The sequence below is a fragment of the Barbus barbus genome, assembly GCF_936440315.1.
Source record: "Barbus barbus genome assembly, chromosome: 11".
Taxonomy (NCBI): Eukaryota; Metazoa; Chordata; class Actinopteri; order Cypriniformes; family Cyprinidae; genus Barbus; species Barbus barbus.
The window spans coordinates 21,782,072-21,796,274 of record NC_136739.1 but is presented as its reverse complement, the minus strand read 5'-3'; the positions used below and the strand labels follow the sequence as shown (position 1 = coordinate 21,796,274).

The 14,203-nt window shown below is 38.2% G+C and overlaps 1 protein-coding gene and 1 long non-coding RNA gene across 13 annotated transcripts in view; one reads left to right on the top strand and one right to left on the bottom strand.

Moving 5' to 3' along the window:
- LOC306877283 (peripheral plasma membrane protein CASK-like) overlaps positions 1 to 14,203 on the top strand; it is a 169,477-nt gene that overhangs the window by 81,347 nt on the left and 73,927 nt on the right. The window lies entirely within an intron of this gene.
- LOC306877285 overlaps positions 6,405 to 14,203 on the bottom strand; it is a 159,080-nt gene continuing 151,281 nt past the window's right edge. The window contains exon 4 of the long non-coding RNA XR_013784881.1: positions 6,405 to 8,369. This is a non-coding gene — a long non-coding RNA (uncharacterized lncRNA). The remainder of the gene's footprint in view (positions 8,370 to 14,203) is intronic.

Below are 14,203 nucleotides of genomic sequence, written 5' to 3'. Positions count from 1 at the left end.
TTGTAGCAAGTAATAGGCCTTCTAGTGTAATTATGTCACCCTTCAGGTTGTTACCCTGAATGTAAAAGTCTTCAAGGTTAAGTAGCTTAACAAGTCTGTTATAAGAATCAGAGACCAGAGACAGGAGTTATACTCGGTTAAGCCTGTTTTGGTGCAAGAAAGCGAAAGTGTCCTCTTATAAGATCAAGAAAGGGCCACTCAGCCTCTTCATCATACTGATGATAGGTTGAAGAACACATTAAGGGGTGGTCACACTGCACTTTTCGTTCCGTAGACTTCCATTCATACGCTTGCGAATGCGTCAGACCGGAAACGCAAGCCCATGCAAAAAGTTTTTGCATTTCGCTGCGTTCCAAAGCTCAAGCTTGGTGAACTCTGCCATGAGAATCTTCATCACGTGACACCGTGTGTCCAACGGCAGATCGATAAGTCACAGCATGACCTCGTAGCTGAATTAAAAGAACATAAAATTAAATAATTGTATGTTTTCACATTTTAGATGTGTTATTATGTGTCGTGTTGAATTGAACTTTTTAAAAAGGGAATTTTGCATGCTCAAAGTCTAGTGTGACCGCGGCTTTAGGCAGAAAGAGTTGTGTGTGCTGAGGGAAGCATTAGCTGTGTGAGATGGAGATGTGGGGCCACTGTGATGGCTTGTGGTCAGTTCAAGTACTAAGATGGAAAGAGGAGAATCAGTGTAGAGCACTTTTTGTTTCCACAAAAATATTAAGCAGAACAACTGTTTTCAACTGTTATAATAATAAATGTTACTTGAGCGCCAAATCAGCATGTTAAAATGATTTCTGAAGGATTATGTGACACTGAAAATTGGAGTAATTTTCAGCTGCTGAGAATTCAGGAATAAATTACACTTTAAATTAAATTAAATTACATTTTAAATTGCAATAGTATTTTACAATATTAATGTTTTACTGTGTTTTTGATTAAATGCAGACTTGGTGAGCATAATAGACTTCTGAACTTTTGAACTGTAATTTATTTATTTGTTTATTTATTGCATTCAGAACAATACTCATCAGTCTAAGAACAAAGATCTTGATAAGGGTGGCAGCTGTAATTAACATTTGAACATAAATTATGCTAAATATATCCAGCGGTTAAAGGGATAGTTCACCCAAAAATGAAAATTCTGTCATCATTTACTCACCCTCAAGTAGTTCCAAACCTGTATGAATGTCTTTGTTCTGCTGAACGCAAAGGAAGATATTCTGAAGAATGTGGGAAACAGAAAAAACAGCCTGGTTACAAACTTTCTTCAAAATATCTTCCTTTGTGTTTGGCAGAACAAAGACATTCATACAGGTTTGGAACTACTTGAGGGTGAGTAAATGATGACAGAATTTTCATTTTTGGGTGAACTATCCGTTTAAGATTTTTAATTTTTTTTGGTTTGGAACTGTAAAATCTGTGGTGGTCTTATACTGATGCATATTCCGTAAACATGTATACACCTATTCCATTTGTCCGGAAGGACAAGAAATAAAACAAATCCTTTGATCTGACACGTGTAATCTATCTCAAACTGTGGTACAGTAGGCGGTCTTCTTTTGACTATAACAATTGTTGGAGTGGTGCAGTTTTTGAATACCCTTCTGTTTGTTTTCATGCCATTATGAGAGTAAAGAGAGCTAATGCACGTGTTTGTATGGAGCACCTGTCCCATGATGCATGTGATATCTGTTTTTTGTAGAGCTGCGTGTGTGTGCTGTGAGTGCCTGCGCTCAACAGTCTGATGATAAGAGACTGAGGGGAGGAGAAGTGAAATGAGCTGTTTTATTCTGCTGAAAATATGCTAATGAAATGCACTTAGGCTTCATTTACCAAATATTTGCTCTCTTCTCTGAAGTAACGTTTGTTTAGATTATTTTATTTTTCCTTCCTTAGAGGGAGCTTTCCTGTATTTTTCTTCTGCTGCAGGGTTTTTGACTGCTACGGCACAGACATGAGCTAATGTTTTGTCCACTGTTCGAAGAGTGCCTAAATTTGTGTGTATGCATACTTGAAATTAAGGCATGTGACTTGTTGCATTCCCAGCATCAGCTGCCAAGCATTAAATATGTCTGCTGTTAGCAGTAGTGGTCTAGAAACATTCTGCTTTGCGCTCGTGATCTTGCTAGAGAGCTTTTTAGTTATCCTACTGTACTGTAGGTGTGTTTCTGATGGCTGTTTCAAAGTTCAATTTTATCATTTCATGGAAAGGCAATCCAAGAATGCACTGTGATAAGCTCAAGATATGTACACAGTCTTGTACCTTTGTCTTATTGTCTGATTTTCAAATACTTTTTTTGCCTCAGGTTTGTAATATTGTGATTCACTTCACGGCTGGTTGGTTTGGTTCATGACTGTTAAACAAAGACTTTTTAAATCCCTATGGGAAACATGAATAGCAGAAAAACTTAACCAAGGCAGCTGAAAAAGAAGACAAGCATGTTACACTACGTATGTAAATGCTAGACGATTAACTTCTTTTGAAAAGCGCTGTTTGTGTTGTGTGTTTCAGATGTGCTTTAATGGAATTGCTGTCAATCAAGATCATTTCATTCACTCATTAGGTCCAATTTTGGTTATTACGAGATGGCCTTGGAAGGTAGTTGTCTATGTAGACAGCAAAGCAGCACTCTTGAAACAGAGCTGTTCAGTCTCTGACTCTTTGTACCAGCAGCATAAATAGAGCAGTCAGCAAAAGCAGTCTCCACAGCCCCTCAGTTCTCCAGCGTGTGTTTTTTGTAGGAAGAAAGTGGGTGGTATGTGAGTATTGATTGTCGTGTGTTGTCAGAGATGCAGGGGGGCAGAAATACCGCAGCATGTCCCCTCACAGCCCTCCTGTTTCTTCACTTCGCTGAAGGCTATTATATCCACTCACTGGGCCATGGACAAGCATGCTGTAAAAAAACACATGGCATTTACAGTACTGACCTCTTTTTGTGATGAATTCCCTTTGTAAGGGCATGGAGGGACGTTCTTTAAATCATATTCCTGGGATGGATGGGGATTCTGGACTGAGGTTCTTTTATTTGGAGCTGGACTGGCAGGGTTGTATGATGCACATAACTCATCTGCCCCAGCATGCCTGTCTCTAAAGGCCTTTCTCACACATGTGGGTGACCTCACCTGCTTGTATCCAGGCTGACATTGCATTTTGATTTGTTACAGCTGAGCATTAAGGGCTTGGAATATCAATCCCCTTTCTTTTCTGTAAGGCCATGTTCCCTTTAGGTCTGTCGAGATTACATAATCTACTCTTTGTGATTGTTTGGTGCACTTTAAGTTCTAATCATGTATTGCCACCAGAATGGAATCTCAAAAAGTTTTTTTTTTTTTACTCTATAGCAGTTCAGTATGAGAGTGAACCATCTGAGTACGCCATGCATTGTGAACATTTATTTATTATAATTGCATATATATATATATTTTTTTTATTTGATTACTTGATTTACATTTTCTGCTTGCCAATTTAAAATAGTTTGACTTTTACAAACCCTGGGCCAATGCTATTGTTCACAGAGCAGATGAGTGTGATGCACTGGTTGCTCTATCGTGCAGCTGCACTCCTCCAAGGCTTCCTGAATGTGCTGTTGAGAGCCAGAGCAGTATAATTTCTCTCCGAAGGCCTCCTTTACAGCCTGATCATCCGGTCTCCATTGTGGCTCCAGTGGCTGTAATCTTTGTGAAATTAGCTTCTGAGATGCAGATTTCCTTTTCTTTTTGTTACATTTCCTTTTTTGAATTAGCACTTTGAGTGGGTTTTTATTTAAACCCCATTTTTTTCCCCCTTCTTCGCCTGTTCTAGATGTTAAGCGATTTAGATGATTTTCAGTCTACAGCAGTTGAAACTCAAGTGTTGGAATGATGTCTGCATCTTCATCATCTAGATTTACATCACACTCTAATGAAATCCCTACTGCTCTGTCTGTGAACACAATCAGTCAACCCCTTTATCACTGACGCTTAAATATCAGCTAATTCTGCCATAAAGTGCGGGTCTGTGGGAGTGAGTTCTTGTTAATTATGTGCCTTTTTACACAGTACAGGTTATTAACAAAAGCACAAGACGTTGGGCACTGTTGAATACAATCTGTTTCTTATTCGGAGTTATTAAATTTAATAATCTCACTACCCTGAGGCTACATAAGAGAATGATTTTATAAAACTAACGCACATTTGATCCAATTTATCAACTAATTGTTGTAATTCTATAATTTTCTAGTAATGCTCAGTTTGTTAGAATTATTAAAACTACTGTTACAACATTTAGCTAAAATCCACTTAATTATACTTTTATTTTATTAAGCAGTTTAGATGAATTTACTACACACTCCCATGCTCGACAGAACATTTTTTCTGGAATGCAAGTTCCTCCTATCTCTTGTTCTCTTGTTTACTACCTCTAGTGCCCATATACTTCTCTCTTTGAAACACTAGATTGGTTGACTCCACTCCGTGTTTATGGTGTTTGTTTTGACTGGGTAATGTGAACATTATTCAAGACCTTGCAAGCATTTAACATTCTTTATTAAACTGCCACATTGCTTGTTACAGCTGTGAGGTTGTTCCATTTGTACATTTGTTTTATGCATTGACCTTAGTTACGCAGATTGACATAGTACATGCACTAATTCATGTACACACACCTGTGCACACAGACCCTTTGCCTAATGTATAACGAATGCTATTCTTTCTTGACATCCTATGTAGTGATCGACCGATATTGATTTTTTATAACCGATACCGATACCAATTATTTGCATGTCTATGTGCCCGATAACCGATATGCAGAACCGATATTTATTTACTGTTATAAAGTAAATAAATGACTGCGTGAAGTAAGTCCATACTTCACTTTGGTTTTTCCTCCTTTCAGTCATCTTAACAAAAAATGTTTTGAGAATTAGCAGTCTTTCATGCAGGGCTCTAGACTCATTCTTCCCACTGATCTCACTTTTGCGCACGAGCACATAATTTGGTTGCAATTTGTTTTTTGTTTTTGCTACAACATTTGATTAATCAATGCATGCTGATGAACATTTATCATAGTTTATAGTTATATGTAGGGGTGGGCGATATGGGAAAAATATCATATCACGATTTTTTATAGAAATATCACGATTCACGATTTTTATCACGATTCTTTGTTAGTTTTATTATTTTGGTTTTACAAGTTGTCTGAGCATTACAGCCAAACTAGAAAGACAAAGATGCATGGCAGATATTTAGGCCAAAGTGGGCGAAGATAAAAAATCTTTGTCATTATTTTATTTTTCTTATTAAAAAATAAGAACAAAGATACACATTACAAATACACATAATATACAAATAAAACAAACAGTGCTTTATTTCCAGGTACAATAGGTGTATTTAGCAGAGCATTCAATGAAATTGAATGAACAAATATAGAAATAAAACACTAGATAGACTGATTCCTAAAGCAACTGTATTAAAGTTTTTCAGTCAAGAATAGTGAGTGATTTTTCTCTTTTGCGTTTTGTTGTTTTGTTAACGTTAAATGAATAGTTCCCCCACAAATTAATATTCTGTCATCTGTCTGTCAATTCTGTCATAATGTTGTATTTTTATATCATCATTTACTCAAGTTGTTTTAAACCGGAATGAGTTTCTTTCTTGTGCTGAACATTTATAAATGATATTTTGAAGAAGGTGGAAAACCAAACAGTTGCTGGTCCTCAGTGACTTCCATAGGATTTTTCTTTCCTACTATCAAAGTCAATGTGGACCAGCAACTGTTTGGTTTTCCACTGAGTAAATAATGACAGAAATTAAATTTTAGGGTGAACTATCCCTTTAATGACAGTCGACAGCACGTTTAGTGTCCTGTCCCTTTAAGAGCTGCACGCATCTAATATACAGGCACGCATCCGTTTCTCTCTTAACTATTTACTTTCATTTTAGAGATAACCAACTCAGTCTGTATGTAAACCTTGTGTGTTTTGACAGTATTAGCGCAAAATATAACTTAGTTGAGTAATCAGGCGCTGTTAGACAGGCGTTTTAGTGCGCGTGCTTCAGGTGTATGCACTCAGAACAAGCGCACGTCAGACCAGCGCGCGAATTAAACATTTAACCAGCAAGGCTTGTATGCAAATAATGTACTTTTGCGATCGCGAATAAGTGCAGTGTCCTGTCTGAGTAACTCTACTGCTGTATGTCGTGTTGTGCAGTATATAGAGACGGCGGCGCCAGAACTGTATTTGACAATGTGCGCGGTAGCGCGATACTACGATATTTCTTAAAAAGCAGATCGTGGAGACATTTTTATCGTCCACGATCAAAAATCGTCATATCGCACACCCCTAGTTATATGGTAATGAAAGTTTTCAACATTCAACTCGTTCTTTTTCATCTGTATTATTTGGGATTTAAATTTTGTGAACAGGAATTCCTTTTTTCGTGCGCTTTTTACTTTCAAATTTGCGATCTTGGTGTCACATTTTACAAGAAAAGATCATTGTCTGTTTTGCTTATATCTATACACCTTTAACTTTTTAAGACTAAAACAAAAGATGGATTCATTGTTATTCTTAATTAAAAAGCGCAACAACAATAAAACAGTAAGTTGACAATGACAAACTCTTACATAACATTTATCAACAAAAACGAATAAGACGAGGCATGGCATAGGACACACCACATGCTGTACTACTGTATATACCTAGTATATTACAGAATGTTTAGCAAACTCTGAGGAAGCAAATAAATATTAATATATATTTTTTTTTAATTAAGGAAAGCCTCCATAGCATAACCTGAGGTAAACAGCAAAGATAACAAGCTTCTCAAAACGAAAACAAAAAGAAAAGTAAAACTAAACTGGCTGTAGCTGACAGGACTTGCATGTTTTTTTCTACAAGAATACCACCACGTTCACCTTCTCTGGTTTAAGAAGCGGTCTTTTACTTTAGTTTGAAAACAAATCCATCCGTTGCGCTCCATCCGCGACGCGCACCTTCACGCTCGTGCTGACGCGGCGAGTATAAACCAGGCTCTACCCACTAAGCGCTCGTGCTGAAAGCACCTCTCTTCACGTGATCAGTGAAATCTGACTCCTGCTATAATGTGCTGCGGCTGGCAGCGCGCGCTGTATGAAGCAGACGCTTTGGAGTAGCGCAGACCTGGCACTCGTACAAATGCGACCACGTCAAATTTTAACTCGCAAACAATTATCATTTTGGTCGCAGTCTAGAGCCCTGTCATGTTAAATTTAATCTTCGTATTACAACAATAAAAAACATTTTATTTATAAAAAGCTTTAGCAGCAACACTAATATTAGCAGTAAGCAAAATGAACATAGAAAGTCTAATGTTTTCAAATGGAGAAAATAAAGGAAAGGAGTCATATCAACTTCATTTTTAACTACAGTTTTAGTAGGTTTATAAGCTGTTTAATAGGATAAAGAGTGAAGAATAATTCACTGGATAATGTTAATTCACGGAATAATATTCTCTGGAATATTGGAATATAACAAGCATTGTATTTTATTGCATTTCTCAACTGGCATGCTCTAAATTATGCTGCTGACAGCGCGGTTTATATGCCTTTACACAGAACTATAGGCTACTCAAACTGCGATCGATCGCGGAGATAATAAATAATTAATTTCCATAGAGTTGTATTAATTTAGATGTTTATAAACGAAATAATGGTTATATAGTAAGTGTTAATACAATTTAGGGTGCTTCAAAAAAGTGAATCTTGTTAAAAGTTACATGCGGTGTCCGTGCTGAGCATTTCTTGAGCATCAACCCGCTGAGTGAACTGCAATATATGAAAGCGGCTTCACGAGACTAATGATGAGCATATGGACAACAGAGAGAGAATTACATTCAATGCTTTTCTTTCCAACATGCAATCATTCATGGCTGTATTATTTAATTCATGCAAAGTTACGTCTTTATTGGGAGAGGACTTGACTGATTATCTATGTGACTCCGACTTCACGAGACTAATAGACCACAGAGAGAATTAAATTGAGCGCTTTTATTTCCACCATGTGCTAATTCATGGCTGTGTTATTTCAGGCAAAGTTATAGCCTATCTTTATAGGGACAGGGCTTGACAGAGTATCTTATTTATCATATTTCTTAGAGCCAAGTTGCATTTAAACTATATATCAGGCATTTATGTAATACATCTAATTTGTGCATTAATGCCTGTAATATTAAATAGTTTACTAACTACAGCAAATCAAGTACCTGCACGCCGTTGCTGTCTCGTCTCCCCTCAGATGCCCTGCAATTGCGATCCTGCGCGCAATTCTGAAAACGTCCACAAGATGGCGGTGTTTATCGGGGAATCCGATATTACAAAACCGATATTCGATTATGGAAAAATGCTTAAATATCGGGAAAAATATCGGTAAATTGATATATCGGTCGATCTCTAATCCTATGCCAGGGGTCACCAAGTTCGGTCCTGGAGGGCCGGTGTCCTGCAGAGTTTAGCTCCAACCCTAATCAAACACACCTGAAGCAGCTAATCAAGGTCTTACTAGGTATGCTTGAAACTTCCAGGCAGGTGTGTTGAGGCAAGTTGGAGCTAAACTCTGCAGGACACCGGCCCTCAAGGATGAAGTTTGATGACCCCTGTCCTATGCTTTTGAAATGACAAGGAGTGACCTTAACGTGGGCAGCAGTGCTATGCCCATTCAAACTGAAGGGACCAAGTGGATTTTTAATGAAGATCAAGTTGCACGATTGTCATTGCAATGATTGCACAATTGTCAGTAATTTTTTCTTACCTTTCAACTTATATTTATTAGTGCTGTCAATCGATTAAAAAAATTAACTAATTAATCACACATTTTTCTAAAATTAATCGTGATTAATCACGCTTAACCCCACCTAACATTCAAGTTTTTAAATAAACAATCTTCAAATGTACACTGTACAAACAACATAAAGACAGTATATTTTTTATATTTCTTTAATGGTATCTTTTTTATGATTGAAGGCCAGCATCACTGATATCAATGCTACTGATGTCTCTATAAAAAAAAATTTTTGCCCCCTGAATATTTAACCATTGACTGTAGCCATTCAGCATTACAGTATAATTGAGAGCTATCAATTTTAACATTTATTAGACTTAACGTCTAATTTAAGTGAACTTAAAACAATCTTCACATGAACTCATTATAATAAATGACATATTTAGCTAGCTGTGCCCTTCAGCAGAAATATACAGAAAATGAATACTTACCAAACACTAAATTCTAAATTAAATATAGATGAACCCCTTAAAACTATAAAAGTTATTGATTTGCTCTTTTTTCTTTTGTTCTTGGATTAATAGACATCACAGCAGCTGGTTATTAACTTATTTGCCTGCTATTGCTTTAAAAGCTGCTGCTGCTGAAGGTGATGAGGATCTGACATGCATCTTATTTTCTCACAAATCTCTACATTTTCTGACTCACTTCAGGTCTGAAAGTCTCAACTAATGAGCGGATGAGTTGAATTGGGTATTTTAGATGAGGGAGACAGTGCTGGGGTGCCTCAGGACAGTTTTTAAAACCATTTCAGAGACATGTACTTAAATGTGACGCATATATAACATAGGCTATTGCATGCAAGCACACAGTTTAAGGCAGCTTTAATCGCCTTTTTGGTAACTTCATGCCTTAACTGACGGCATAACTACGACATTGCATGCACGTAGTTTCTTTCGCTGTATGATATGAAATGATATAGGCTACAGCGCGCAGCGGCACCTATGTGCGTGTATTTGAAGAGTGCGCGCTACGAGCACAGTATCTTTTACGCGCTTGTTTGACTCGCGTCTGGCGTGGAGGCGACGTATAGAGCACGTGTCTGAAACTTCTCCCGTTTGATGTGGTCATAAAGACATTCTGCATCTAAATAAACGCAATCCTTTTCAAGAAAAAAAGAGACAGAGGCAGCAGTTGCGAATGGGGTGGCCAACCCTAGCCCCGCCCCTGCGTTAATTGCATTAAATATTTTTAACGCGTTAATCTGAAAATAATTAATAGCATGCGTTAACGCGCTAATTTTGACACCACTAATATTTATTTATTTTTTATTTTTTAAAGTACAATACTGAATATTTTCTGTGCAGTGTGGCCATGTTTCACCGACATACAACCCTGAGCTGTCAGGTGTCCTGCAGGTACCCACGCACACATGCTGTCTGAGGAGTTATCTTCCACAGGAGAAAGCCTACACCTACGCCATCATCTCTTGCTCACTGTAACAGATACCAGCTGTCACAAAACACCAGCATTCTTCCCCTGCCAGCCTCCCCACTGGCTGACCAATTCTCTCATCCTCCACTATATCCTCTTCTGTATTTCTCTTTTCTCTCATCTTCCTGCGTCACGTCTCTCTCTGTGCTTCGTTTCCTGTTTTCACTCTTCTTTCCTTCCTCACCTCATATTTCTGCCTGCCAGCACATCTTCCCCCGTCATGCACTGCTGCAGAGGATATCTTCTCTGTCCATCATTATTTATGATCTCTACGTTCAGCACTCTTGCACAGAAAGACACTTCAATGAAATATTCACCTGCTCATCTTGCTGTAAAGTGGTTTACCCAGACTTGTTTATCCTGTGTATGTGACCTGTACCTGCTGTTCTCATGTCTGCACTGGTCTTATCTAATCTGCCTGCTTCTTTCTGGCACCAAACACGGCATCCCTGCTGCGTGCTACAGCATGTCGCTGCTTGTGCTTGTCATCTATAGCAGCTGCTGGGAGCGAACGGCCGATGCACACTTACTGCACCATTTAGGTTTGCAAAGGCTCCCATAAAGCTATGATAAATCACCACAGCAGGGCACCTTACAGGTTTCTCTCTGTATTGCTTTTGTCTAATGCATTTTTCCTTTTCCCTGAAAATGTATTGTTTCTTTGCATTGTCCACAAAAAAGAAAAATTCTTTAATCAAGATGAATATATTAGTTCCCATTGACATCCATAGTATGGATTAAAAAAATACTATGGTAGTCAATGGGAACTGAAAGATGTTCAGTTACCAATATTTTGATACAAATATTATTTAAAATTATCTTATTTTGTGTTTCACAGAAGAAAGAAACAAGGGTCATTTATGAGGTCAAGTAAACGATGACAGAATTTTTGACTATCCCTTTAAGTGTGTGAGATGCTATTTTTTCTTACTATTTTTCTTGGAATTGCTTGCAGAAGCTTCTTAAAATATATTCAGATAATTAATTAAGTGGTAATGATGTTCAACCAGCTTTCTATCGTTGTGACAACTGTAGTATAAATTAATGTGTATTAATTGTTACCTGCACCAAGATCTACTTAAAGGTGGGGTAAGTGATTTCTGGTAGCCAATGTTGATATTTCAAATCACCAAAACAAACACACCCCTACCCCAAAAGGGTGTCGCCCCTATTTTCATAGCTCCGCCCCACGCATACGTATGCAATCCAGGCAACGATAAGTTCTGAGAAACAAAGCAAAACCAATGTTTCTTGCCTATCGAGAAGAAACAAAGCAACCTCGGCATCCGATCGAAGGCCTTCCCGCTCCTTGAGTTCTCTCCTGTGCCTTATCGTAACACTATAAATCGTAACACTATAAATAGGACATTTGAAATTTCGAATTTCAAAATTTCAAATGATTTTCAACGGCCCCTTTGCGTCCAGTGTAGACAGAATTTAGCTGTTGCGGCATGACGAGACACGTCAACTGTCGCGTCCGGTGTATACACGGTGTGAGCCACCTTTTCCGCTGACGTTTTCCTCTTTTGTATTTTATCCGCCATCTCTGTCTTTCTGTCGTCGCTCGGCTCGGCTAATGTCCGTCATGTGCACTGAGCGCTCTCTCCTCCACATCATGAGTAGACATGCATCTTACTGCTGATTGGCTACAAGTTTGTTTTGGTACTCGGCCCGACTCAGTTTTCTAAAGCATTTAAAAAAATACATTCCCCACCTTTAAAGCAGAATTTAGATTTGTTGTCATTGCTGATTCTATTACTTCCCAGTTTAATACTGCAAAGCTGCTTGAAAACAACTGCTGTCATTGGGGAAGTCGTGGTCTAATGGTTAGAGAGTCAGACTCGTAACCTAAAGGTTGCGAGTTTGAATCTCAGGTTCGGCAGGAATTGTAGTACAACAATACCACGACTGAGGTGCCCTTGAGCAAGGCACCGAACCCCCAACTGCTCCCCGGGCACCGCAGCATAAATGGCTGCCCACTGCTCCGGGTGTGTGTTCACGGTGTGTGTGTGTTCACTGCTGTGTGTGTGTGCACTTTGGATGGGTTAAATGCAGAGCACGAATTCCGAGTATGGGTCACCATACTTGGCCACATGTCACTTTCACTTTCATATAAATCGCTATGACATAGCCCAGGTCTTTTGTGAAAACTAAAGATCGTATGTCCACATTTTTGTACCCCTGCTCATGGATAGTCTGATTGAACCCAGTGTATTATGGATGTTGAAGTTTTCCTTGCTTATACCACAGGAGTTTTTTCTGTTTTTTAAATGTATTTCTACTGCATAGACAGACAACATTTATTAAAACCTCATCCTGTCAGTGGTGAATTATCCCTTTAAATAGATGTGATTTCATACTGTACAACTCTGCACTCTCATAGAGAATATTTTGACTTTTTTTCTTACGTTTATAAGGTATTATGGCTGCCAAGAAGAGCCCCCAGAAACAGTTTGATGAGCTTTGTTGGCAAGAAAATTTAGAGACTGGACCAGCAAGATATTCCTCAGTCAGCATTATTTCCCCCCACAAAAAGAACAGTCAGTTTGTTTAACCTGTTAGTGGACATCAAACTCCACCGCAACTCCTTCAGGATTTCAACAGTTCAGATAAATGCATACCGCCTGATGTCTTCAGTAGACAACTCGGTGCAACTGAATGTTTTTTTGTGTTCGTGCATGGTTGGTGTTGATACATAACGTCATTTATGCAATGTCTAGGGAACGTTTATGCCAAAAACAACATGAGGACCATGACAGATTGAGTAGATAAAGCCCATTCAGATGTTATGGTGCTTCTGAGTGTCATGTATCCACAGTTCCAGCAGTTTAGCATGGTCGAGTCCAGCTCTGAGCCACGCGTGGCTGCACCTCGGCTCTCTGCCAGTAAGCAGCTTTGCGCTTCATGCCATCTGCTCTGGCAGTTTGTGTTGGGGAAAACACAGCCCCTCTCGCACCCGTATTAGCAAGATACAGTGATGATAATAAGCTCTCAACCACCTCTTCAATTTGCATTCTTCTCCAGTTTGCCAGCATTGCAATTTTATAGCTGAATCAGAATAGACTTGTGCTTGAAATGCAGATCTTTTTATTTATTAAGAAGTTTTCTGCTTGTTTCTTGAAGGTCAGCAGACTGGTGTAAGTCTCAAAGGACATGAGATTAGATTTTCTTTAGGCTAATCATTGGGTGCTTTTACATGCACAGTCGTAAACCAATTATTCTTAATAATATGATAACAGGTAAGGTCATGTTAACACCTTAAAACCATGTTGTTTTATAATGTTAAGGTCATACAACACACAGATTTTTTTTTGTCCAGCTCCCTGGTTTTACTGGCTTCTTGAAGTCTGATTAGCTACATCAAAATGATGATTTCTACATCTCATGTAATGTGAGTTTTTATAATGAGCAGATTTTTGATAGAGCTTAATTCACTTGGTGGAGATTTATTGTTATAAATCCTTTATTGTTACTGTTATGGATGGTCTTGCTGGTGTTTTTTTAAAAGCAATAAGCCACAAGCATGATGGTGCACCCATTCATTGTGACGTGCCAGACAAGACCTTTTAACCTTGTGGCTTATTGCTTTAGTAAATTTCAGCAAATGCTCTGCTTAAAAACTCAATTACTCGTGACTTGTAGGACAAAACTCCCCAGCAGTCTGTGTGTTTGTGTTCTTTTTAAATTTTAATTGTGTAAGTTTGAGTGAATGAGAGAGGCCTGATCTGTGTACTTGGCTAGAGCTGCATATATGATTTGCATGGCTCTATCCAAAAAATACTGCCTTCTGTTTTATGCTGGAAGCACAGGTAAATACTATTTGGAAAATATTTACATTACTGTTCAAAAGTTTGGGGTCAAGATTTTTTTTTTTTTTAAGAAATTAATAGTTTTATTTAGCAAGGATGCATTAAATTGACCTAAAGTGACAGTAAAGACTTTTTCAGCCTTCAGTTATAGACCCA